Source organism: Neolamprologus brichardi, chromosome 5 (assembly GCF_056152115.1).
Source record: "Neolamprologus brichardi isolate AB-2024 chromosome 5, ASM5615211v1, whole genome shotgun sequence".
Lineage (NCBI taxonomy): Eukaryota > Metazoa > Chordata > Actinopteri > Cichliformes > Cichlidae > Neolamprologus > Neolamprologus brichardi.
The window spans coordinates 28,029,899-28,040,016 of record NC_142108.1 but is presented as its reverse complement, the minus strand read 5'-3'; the positions used below and the strand labels follow the sequence as shown (position 1 = coordinate 28,040,016).

General features: G+C 41.7%; 1 protein-coding gene across 1 annotated transcript in view; it reads left to right on the top strand.

Moving 5' to 3' along the window:
• Positions 1 to 680: 680 nt before the first annotated feature.
• The window catches only part of tafa3a (TAFA chemokine like family member 3a), a 104,599-nt gene continuing 95,161 nt past the window's right edge, over positions 681 to 10,118 (top strand). The window contains exon 1 of the mRNA XM_087841353.1: positions 681 to 1,222. The gene's annotated coding sequence lies outside the window, so the exon portion shown is untranslated. The remainder of the gene's footprint in view (positions 1,223 to 10,118) is intronic.

Below are 10,118 nucleotides of genomic sequence, written 5' to 3'. Positions count from 1 at the left end.
GAAAGTCAGGTGACATCGCAGGACAACATCAGACCTTAAAGGAGGAGACTTTAATTTTCCTATTTTTTTTAACACTAATTTATTCAAAGCTCTGAAACTCATGGAAGAAAAATGGATAAATAATAAATTGTTCAAAGTTGTCATTAATAAAAGTATCGAGTGCTTAAATTGCCTACTGGCACCACTGTTTATAAGATGTTAGGGAGCTTATTGCTATTTCTTCATAACTGAATAGGGTGCGATCTTATTTTTAAATATTAACGATGCCGGGGAGTCTATATTAAAATAAAAGTATTAAAATAAATGTAGTACTTCTTCACTTCAAAAAATTTTCACACAGTCCCTAAACCTTTTCTTGGGTCCACCCACTGACCGAAAATAGCTCAAAGCGCTTCTTCTAAAATCATGCGGCATGATAAACTGGCCTCTTTGATTTGGTTGTGTCTCAATATGAAATATGCCTTACTATAAAAACATCTTAAATAAACCAATCAGCATAAAAAGCTGCAAACAAATGGCTGCAAATGGCACTGGCGTAATTAGTGACTTATCTGATTCAGTTTTGATTTCATTGCTGTAGTTTGCTCGCTACTGCTGCATTCAAGAGGGCACGACCATCCAGTTACCAACGTCTGAAGCTTTCTGATAAAGGTCCTCCCCGTCGCCGCCGGAGACTACAATCCAACAGAACCGCTGGATGGCGCTAAAACACCAGCGCTGCATCAGGAGGCTCCACACGCGCTGTGATGAATCCGGCTGCTCTCTCATCACTCGGACAGCTCAGATCCATTTCTCCAACTGCGAGAAAACGTTGCCAAACACCCATCTGCAACCAGTATGTTGAAGGGGGATTGTAAAAATCCACTGCATCCTTGAATTCAGAAAGTATGAGTGACGGTCCGGCGTGTTATCCAGCTGCCGTGGAGCTCTGGCGGATGGGAAGTTGTGAGTCAGAGGCGGAGGACCAGTAACTTTTATAGACTTTCAAGTCCACCGCCTCCAAGTATCCAGCAGCCCCACTTTAGACTCATTTCTCTCAGGGATTGTGCGTCTGGAGAGCTTAACATTAGACCAGTGTTTTAGGTTATGTGTTGTCCAGGGCGTCTTGTAGCGACAAGGAAATGCCATTTGCCTAAAGAAGAGGCTTCCGTTTTTTTGTGGCTGGCAATGGAGAATAAATGAAAGGGACAGTTCCCGGGATTAACTGAAAGAACAACGGCAGGTAGGTTGGAATTAGAGTTTATAATTTGTTATTCCTATCTGTGGAAGTGGATACTATATATGTATATTTATATATCTATATGTATATCTATCTATCTCTCTATATATGATTGCAATTAATATTCAGAATTTTTAATGCTTAATAACTCATGTGCGGCTGTGAAATGGCAGCAAAATCTACGATTGACTATAATAAATAGCTTTTTACAAATCATCAGGCAGCAATGGGCTACTGGAAACTCATGACTTTAGGTGGCGTACAGGTGTAGCCGCAGGCTGGCAAATGTTCAACTTTATGTTCTCAAGATTCAGTGAATATTAGATGTGGGCATCAACATGAATCCATCACTGACAGTTCCGATTGGACAAAAAGTTTCCCCTCTGAGAGATCTGCCCATGTGCACAAAGGCACGAAAGGAACTCCCTTCTATGTGGAAATGCATGCAAGCAACATGCTACTGTTTTAAGTGATGTCTATCTATCTATCTATCTATCTGGGACCCCCAAATCTCCATATTCCACATCACTGGTACCTTGGCAAAGGTAACTCTAAAACATAAACGTTGCTCCCTGCAGTGCAAAGTTAAATGTAGAGCTGAATTCACAGCAGGTGCAAGTGTGCTTCCCTTTAACCCCAACATAAGAGAAAAGCAGCTCCAGCTATAAACAGCTTGTTTGTGACTTCAGCAAAGTACAGTGGTGTTATCTCATTGTATTATATTGCAAACACGCAGGAGTCCCTAATGAGAACTGGCTCATGTGTTCGGTGTCAGCTGTTGCACGCAGACTGTAGATATTTATTATTATGCCTGCACGCCACTGTGAATATATTCCTTTCTTGCAGCCTTGACTTTCCACTCTCCCTCTCCTAATTTGTTTCATAGCTCTCCTTTTTTTTTTTTTAAATCCACCTCAGTCTATCTACTTGTTCACCTCGTTCTTTCATTTGCCCTTCATCCTCTTGACAAGTGTTGTGTGGTCAGCTTTTTTTTTTCTTCCCCTCAATTAGTGCTATCATCGCATTTCATCCTGCAGAATATGGGGATGGTAATAACCTTACACTCCTATTGCGGGCTGATACAATTCTGCTGTGATTAATTGAAGTCCCCTCAGAGAGTCAGAGGAGGTGTAGATCTTCCCTTTCACACTCGCTGACAGGCAACCCATTATATTGTTTTATAGATCGCCGTCAGTAGCCCTTGAAGCTGCCTGCGGCCCACTGTTGTTCTGGAGGGCTTTATTGTGCAGCGTTATTGGCTGGTAATGCTGACAGGCAGAGCAAAGGCCACCGTGGGATTAAGGGAGATGGGATCCCTGTGACAGTTCCACTGTATTTGACAGTAAACTGGAAACTTGGAAGAAAAAGATTTGCTCGCTCTGCAGTGGTAGTTGTAAAAAAGAAAGAAGGAGAAGATGAAGAAAAAAAAGTGGGGATTTGTTATGAAGTCACGTTCACCATAACATTGGCTTACTTCACATCTGCACAGAGTACTCTAACAAGCGGTGAAACAAACACGGGCCGTTGGTATGCAACAAAACACACTTCAGTAATGCCAAATAAGTAGCTTGTACAGGTAAGACAGATTAGCCTGCAATTTCTGTAATGCTACCATTAGACAGACATTGCAACAAACAGCAGTGCCTGAAAAAGGCAGAGTATAGACTGAGGCTTGGAGAGAGTACTTGATATGCATGAGCCACCAGGTGATTTCCAGAGGAAGAGAACACCATGGATAAGAGGCTTGTGTCTAGTTTTAAGGAGCCACCCCAGGCAGTATTTGTGTTCTCTGCCAGCTTCCTGCTCACTCTGTCAGATCAATAGGGCATAATAGAAGAGTGCGGATTGTGTTTGGAGGCATGAGACAAAATAATACAAGCATTGTATTGTTTTTTCACCTCGTACATGTGTTGTGTAGTTGTACAATTAAGATTGCCCGTTTGTACTGCACATCTTCTATTTTTTTTTTGCATTTCCTGATGTTTGAGCATGTCAAGCATGTCCGCATGTGCAAGTTACATATACATTTGACAGCCCAGTGCTTTGACACCGAGAGCATTGCAGAGCAGCACCACGACTTAACCATAAAATCTGGGGTATTGCATCATTTCAGACATTCTCTATTCACCACCAGCCTTGCAGATTTGGTTTAGCGGAACAATAAAAAGTCAGCCATCTATCTACATGATTACACCCGATTTCAGCACCTCAAGATTCAGTGCTCAGCGGTGTCCATAGGCTAATGTGTTTAGAAAGCACAGTTTGTTCCACCTCTCAAAGCGCCAGCTCGAGCTGCTGGGGTGAATCCATCGGGTGTTTAAAGGGAAATTCAAAGCACCACCATAGCGAACGAAGTGCAGCATTGTGACGCTTGCATGCAGCTCTGTCATGTACAGTGGAGGAGGAGGACAAGAGGATAGCACATCCCATGTTTTATAGATGCCATTTAAAGGTGCATGCCTGGGATGGGCTGGCTGAAATGAACTGTAACCACAGACTAAACACCAAGACAATAAACTAACAAATTGGTTTTCTGGAAGCCAGCAGTGTCCCACTCACTCGCCTGGGCTGATGTGTGGCGAGCTGTTTTTTTTTTTCCTGAGAGATTAGGCTGTGAGCACAACTCCATCTATTATTTATTCATGCTGATTTGCTGTGTGCATGTTTGGCTGTGGATGTGTGTGAGAAAGGGAGACGGGGAGCAAGAGAGCACGCGTGTGTGTGCAGTTGAAGTGTAGCGGTGTTTGTAAAAAAAAGTGGGTGTTTTCCGGAGCATTTATATGAATGGTGTGTGTGGGGGGCACATCGTGCTTGTGTGTACAGGCTTCAGCGTCGCCTACTGCTTGATTAAAATTGTGTTGTGCGTGTTGTGAGGTCATTGCATTATATCAGCTCCCTCTGTTGTTTGTTCAGTATACATGACTGAAGTACAGACACTCATAAGGTTCACCTGGCAGTCTTGGAAAAGCTAGATCTACTTGTCATCTGTTTAAACAATTTTTTAAAACTTGAATCATTTGATTTTTTTGGCATCATTGCTTTCTGTCTGGATACATCTAGGTATTCAATTTCACGATTTGGATACATTTTTTGTTCATAACTATTAAACAAAAATCTGCACCATATCAGCTTGGGTGCCTTTCATCCCTCTCGCTCACAGCAGGAATCATCATGCTTGACTCCATGTTATTATTTCTTTGTAGCTAGATTAGCACCTTGAGAAAAATGTATAGATAGTTGTTATTAAAAAGTTAGAAAGGAATCATGTTTGGTTATTTCTTAAAAAAACAATGCAGGTTTGAATCATTTGAAAATTATATTGTATCCACAAAGATAAGATAAGATAAGATAAGATAAGACTTTATTGATCCCACAACGGGGAAATTTTTGCGTCACCTCAGCTCAGATCAGAAGGAAATACAAAAATACAAATAAAAAAGTAAGATAATACACTATATATAATGGTAGCATACACAGTATGTGATTATGGATATGGTTGGAAATATGGAAGACATAAACTATATAGCTTGATATAGCTATTGTACCACTACTATTCCTATGTATAGACATGTACACACACACATGTACACACTAAATATACCTATGTATACATATACATACATATATACCTGCACATGTCCATACACATGGAAGGTCCATTATGCATGAAGTGGTGACCGTGGATGTTCACAGTGTCCAGTGACTTATGACATCGTGATTGAGGAGTTATAGAGTCTAACTGCTGTTGGGATGAATGATCTGCGAAAGCGCTCCTTCCTGCAGCGAGGGTGTTTCAGTCTCTGACTAAAGGAGCTGCTCAGCCCACTCACATACTCATGCAGTGGGTGATGTGGGTTGTTCATGATGGATGTCAGCTTTACTAACATCCTCCTCTCGCCAACCACCTCCACAGACTCCAGGGGACATCCCAGCACGGAGCTAGACCTCCGCACCAGTTTGTCAATCCTGCTCCTGTCCCCATCCGTGCATCCACTCCCCCAGCAGGCCACTGCATAGGGAAGGGCAGATGCTACCACAGTGTCATAGAATGTCCTTAACAGAGTCCTGCAGACTCCGAAGGACCTCAGTCTCCTCGGCAGGTGGAGTCGACTCTGGCCCTTCTTATACAGGATGTCTGTATTTGTAGTCCAGTCCAGTTTATTGTTGAGTTTTACAGTTAAAGTTTTACAGAAGAAAAGTTCAACACCCTGAAAGAGCTCTGCTGTGACAAACAACAGTGATTCTTTCCTCTATAAGATAACTACAGAGTTTCCCACCTCCCCTGTCATTAACATCAGCACAAAAACTGTGTGCCAGGAGCTTCGTTATGTGGGTATCTATGGCTGAGCAGGTAGGTTAGTACTTTTGTTCATATAGTGTATGTTCCCTAATTTCGGTAGGTTAAATCATTCACTTCTTCAGTGGCGTGCATTTATGCCACATAAGACTTTGTATACAGTATAGCAGGTGGACATTTTTTGCATTCTGTGATGATCCACAGAGAGACATTTTTTAAAATTAGAATTAAATACACATTTTCACAGTTGAATGCCTTTTTAAATATTTAATATAATTGAAACTATTAATTAAAGTCCTAATCTCCAGTACTGTATATTACCGCTTTGTGATTTGAGTTCTTTCTCCCCTGCAAAATTTCTGCTCTGAGAGTGGCAATACTCTCGCTGTATTGTTCAGTGAGTGACATGCTGCTGTTTCTAAGTGGTCATTTTACCTATAAAGCTGAAATCACAGCACAGCAGAGCTAATCTTTAGCTCATAGGTAATTTGGTGATTTTGTGAGGTGATGCTGTGGTTATAAAGTCTGTCTGTGCTGCCTGATTCTTCACGTATGCTGCTGCTGAAGGTCCAGAGCACAGAAGCAGTCAGGATGGCCCGGTATTGGAACAGCCTTACACTGTTGGGAGAGCTCTGTTATAGCTTTAGTTACCCCCAGCTGTGGTGTCCCATCTTTATATCATTAAAACAAAGGGAAACATCAAGTAGATGTACTTTTTGGATAATTTAGCTGCAAATCTCAAGATGTATCTGAGTAAAACACATGTACTGTTTATGATTTGTTGAAGCTGACAATAAAGCTTTTGAGACAACTAACAGTTTAGATTTTTGCACCTTGTTCACTTAACTGTTACAGTTTTTGGAGAGTTGTCATACCTTGTTTGATCATCTTTATCCCCTCTCACATTCATCTGGTCAAGTTGAAAACTCCTGGTTTTAATTACTTACGTATGACACTTTTAAATGGATTCTTTCACCATGGAACCGGCGCAGTCTCCTGACAGCTTGTTGTACATGGATTTTCTAAGACCCAATGGTTCAGTCCACTCAGTGAAGACGCTTAGTATAGAGCAGAGGTAATACATGACACTTCCTGGGTAATTCTCCAGCTGACTCTCAAAGTCTTGAAGACACTAAGGACAATTAGGTTTGAATGGATCAGCGCCTCAGAAGGGAAATTCACTCTTCCATGGAGGTGGTTTTCAGCTTTGCCGGGCATCAGACTTTTCTACCAACAATCCTTTCTTTCGCTCTCCTTTATTCCTCCTTTTTGACGGCTCTTCTGTTGTTAGGCAGATTTTGGCAGCTCTCGCTCACAGTAGTCTACCATTGTGCCTACATCTCATCAACGTCCTCCTGAGTATAGCAACAAAAAAACTAAATTCTCCAAGCCTTCAACCATCCACCTAGTGAAAAGGTTGGGGAATTGCAGATTTGAGAAACCCAAATCCTAAATTGTGGTCCCTAGGGGATAAAGGGTGCTATCATTTTTTTGTTGGCAGACTCTTTTCTCTTGGCAGACTCTTGTGGTGCCTGAGTATGTTTTTTTCCTCTCATATTTTGTATGGTGTTACTGTCAAGCTCCAAATCATGCCTGTAATCATTAGACTACAATCTGGGTAAAAATTGCAATTATAGGGTGTCGTTTCTGGCTTGTTATTTTAATTTTATTTTTCTGGTGAGAGAGCAGGATCATGGCAACCCTGTTGTTATTAAGATGAAAGAAATCAGACTCAAAAAAAGAGACAATTAATGGCAAAGGTCTCTACATGCGCATCATGCGGGAAGGCTGATTTAGGCTTTCTTTTCCAAAATCGAAAGTTTCACTGGTTCCTGCTCTGGTTTTCTTACATGAATTTAGAGCTCATACTTTCTTTTTCTCCTACCCCTCATTATGTAAAAATGCAATTTTGTGACCTGACAAGTCCGGTCAGGTTTTTCCATGATGAGAGCCCAACAGTGGAAGAGGTGAGGACTTCTTCAAAGCAGGCTTCTATTTTCAGAATGCCCTTAAATATTGTGCAGAAGCCAGCAGCCAAACCTTGGTGTAATGAACAAAATGAAATGTGGGTACTTGTGTTTTCTTTGCACTATGACAGAATTAGCTCAGAGGTAACTCCGGTTCATGTTCCTCTTTCATCCATTCAAACACGCCTCCTCTTTCAGTCAGTTACGTACGTGAACAATAAATACTTCACATTTCATTTTTAATTATTCTTTTGCAGTTTCGCCTTTCAGTTGCATTTGGGTAACCCATGACTAATGAATGAAGCAGACTTGTGTATGTGTGAGAGAGGAAATGGGGAACGTTTTGAAGCATGAGCCAGGATTGTCAGGCGGGGGGGCAGATGGGCTTATTAGTGCTTCTCCTGGTGGTGGGAGACAAAACAATTACCTGTAAAAACTGTCATGTAAAGGCCAGACTTTTAAAATGTTTTTAAATGATATAGCAACGATTAACTGTTTTCATTAACTAAAGAAATTTGAATTTAGAAGAAATTGTAAAGGCATGGATGACAAAATTGTGAGAAAGTACACCCACTACTGTTTGAATACCCGAGCTTAACAGATACCTTATCAGCTCTTCACTTGAAGCTAACTTTTAATGTAACCTTCACATTTACTGCCGCTTCTTCATTTAAAGCGGTAATGACGAGCATCTTTTTTATTCATCTGATAAGGTTAAAGCTGAAGCTGCTGCATACACAATGTCTTGACAGTGTGGAGGAATATTTCACTGTAGAGTTTAATATTTGAAGTTCAGTGCTACAGTGGGGCAAAAAAGTATTTAGTCAGCCACCGATTGTGCAAGTTCCCCCACTTAAAATGATGACAGAGGTCAGTAATTTGCACCAGAGGTACACTTCAACTGTGAGAGACAGAATGTGAAAAAAAAATCCATGAATTCACATGGTAGGATTTGTAAAGAATTTATTCGTAAATCAGGGTGGAAAATAAGTATTTGGTCAATAACAAAAATACAACTCAATACTTTGTAACATAACCTTTGTTGGCAATAACAGAGGTCAAACGTTTACTATAGGTCTTTACCAGGTTTGCACACACAGTAGCTGGTATTTTGGCCCATTCCTCCATGCAGATCTTCTCAAGAGCAGTCATGTTTTGGGGCTGTCGCCGAGCAACACGGACTTTCAACTCCCGCCACAGATTTTCTATGGGGTTGAGGTCTGGAGACTGGCTAGGCCACTCCAGGACTTTCAAATGCTTCTTACGGAGCCACTCCTTTGTTGCCCGGGCGGTGTGTTTTGGATCATTGTCATGTTGGAAGACCCAGCCTCGTTTCATCTTCAAAGTTCTCACTGATGGAAGGAGGTTTTGGCTCAAAATCTCACGATACTTGGCCCCATTCATTCTGTCCTTAACACGGATCAGTCGTCCTGTCCCCTTGGCAGAAAAACAGCCCCATAGCATGATGTTTCCACCCCCATGCTTCACAGTAGGTATGGTGTTCTTGGGATGCAACTCAGTATTCTTCTTCCTCCAAACACGACGAGTTGAGTTTATACCAAAAAGTTCTACTTTGGTTTCATCTGACCACATGACATTCTCCCAATCCTCTGCTGTATCATCCATGTGCTCTCTGGCAAACTTCAGACGGGCCTGGACATGCACTGGCTTCAGCAGCGGAACACGTCTGGCACTGCGGGATTTGATTCCCTGCCGTTGTAGTGTGTTACTGATGGTGACCTTTGTTACTTTGGTCCCAGCTCTCTGCAGGTCATTCACCAGGTCCCCCCGTGTGGTTCTGGGATCTTTGCTCACCGTTCTCATGATCATTTTGACCCCACGGGATGAGATCTTGCATGGAGCCCCAGATCGAGGGAGATTATCAGTGGTCTTGTATGTCTTCCATTTTCTGATGATTGCTCCCACAGTTGATTTTTTCACACCAAGCTGCTTGCCTATTGTAGATTCACTCTTCCCAGTCTGGTGCAGGTCTACAATTCTTTTCCTGGTGTCCTTCGAAAGCTCTTTGGTCTTGGCCATGGCGGAGTTTGGAGTCTGACTGGTTGAGGCTGTGGACAGGTGTCTTTTATACAGATGATGAGGTCAAACAGGTGCCATTCATACAGGTAACGAGTGGGGGACAGAAAAGCTTCTTACAGAAGACGTTACAGGTCTGTGAGAGCCAGGGATTTTCCTTGTTTGAGGTGACCAAATACTTATTTTCCACCCTGATTTACGAATAAATTCTTTACAAATCCTACCATGTGAATTCATGGATTTTTTTTTCACATTCTGTCTCTCACAGTTGAAGTGTACCTCTGGTGCAAATTACTGACCTCTGTCATCATTTTAAGTGGGGGAACTTGCACAATCGGTGGCTGACTAAATACTTTTTTGCCCCACTGTATTTGGCATCGAATGGTTCATTTTGCTGTTGAAGTGTCAGACCTGAATATCGGTACCTGCTACCACATTTCGGAGATTGTGTTGTTGCTTCATTATTTTTTAAAAACTCTGCATGTGTGGGCATCCCAATTCTTTGACTAAACTCTTTGTTTTTGTTTTGACAGAGCTTTCAGGAGTCAGTTTTAAAAGTACAAAAATCGAGCCACTTATCTTCCAATGATTTTATTTT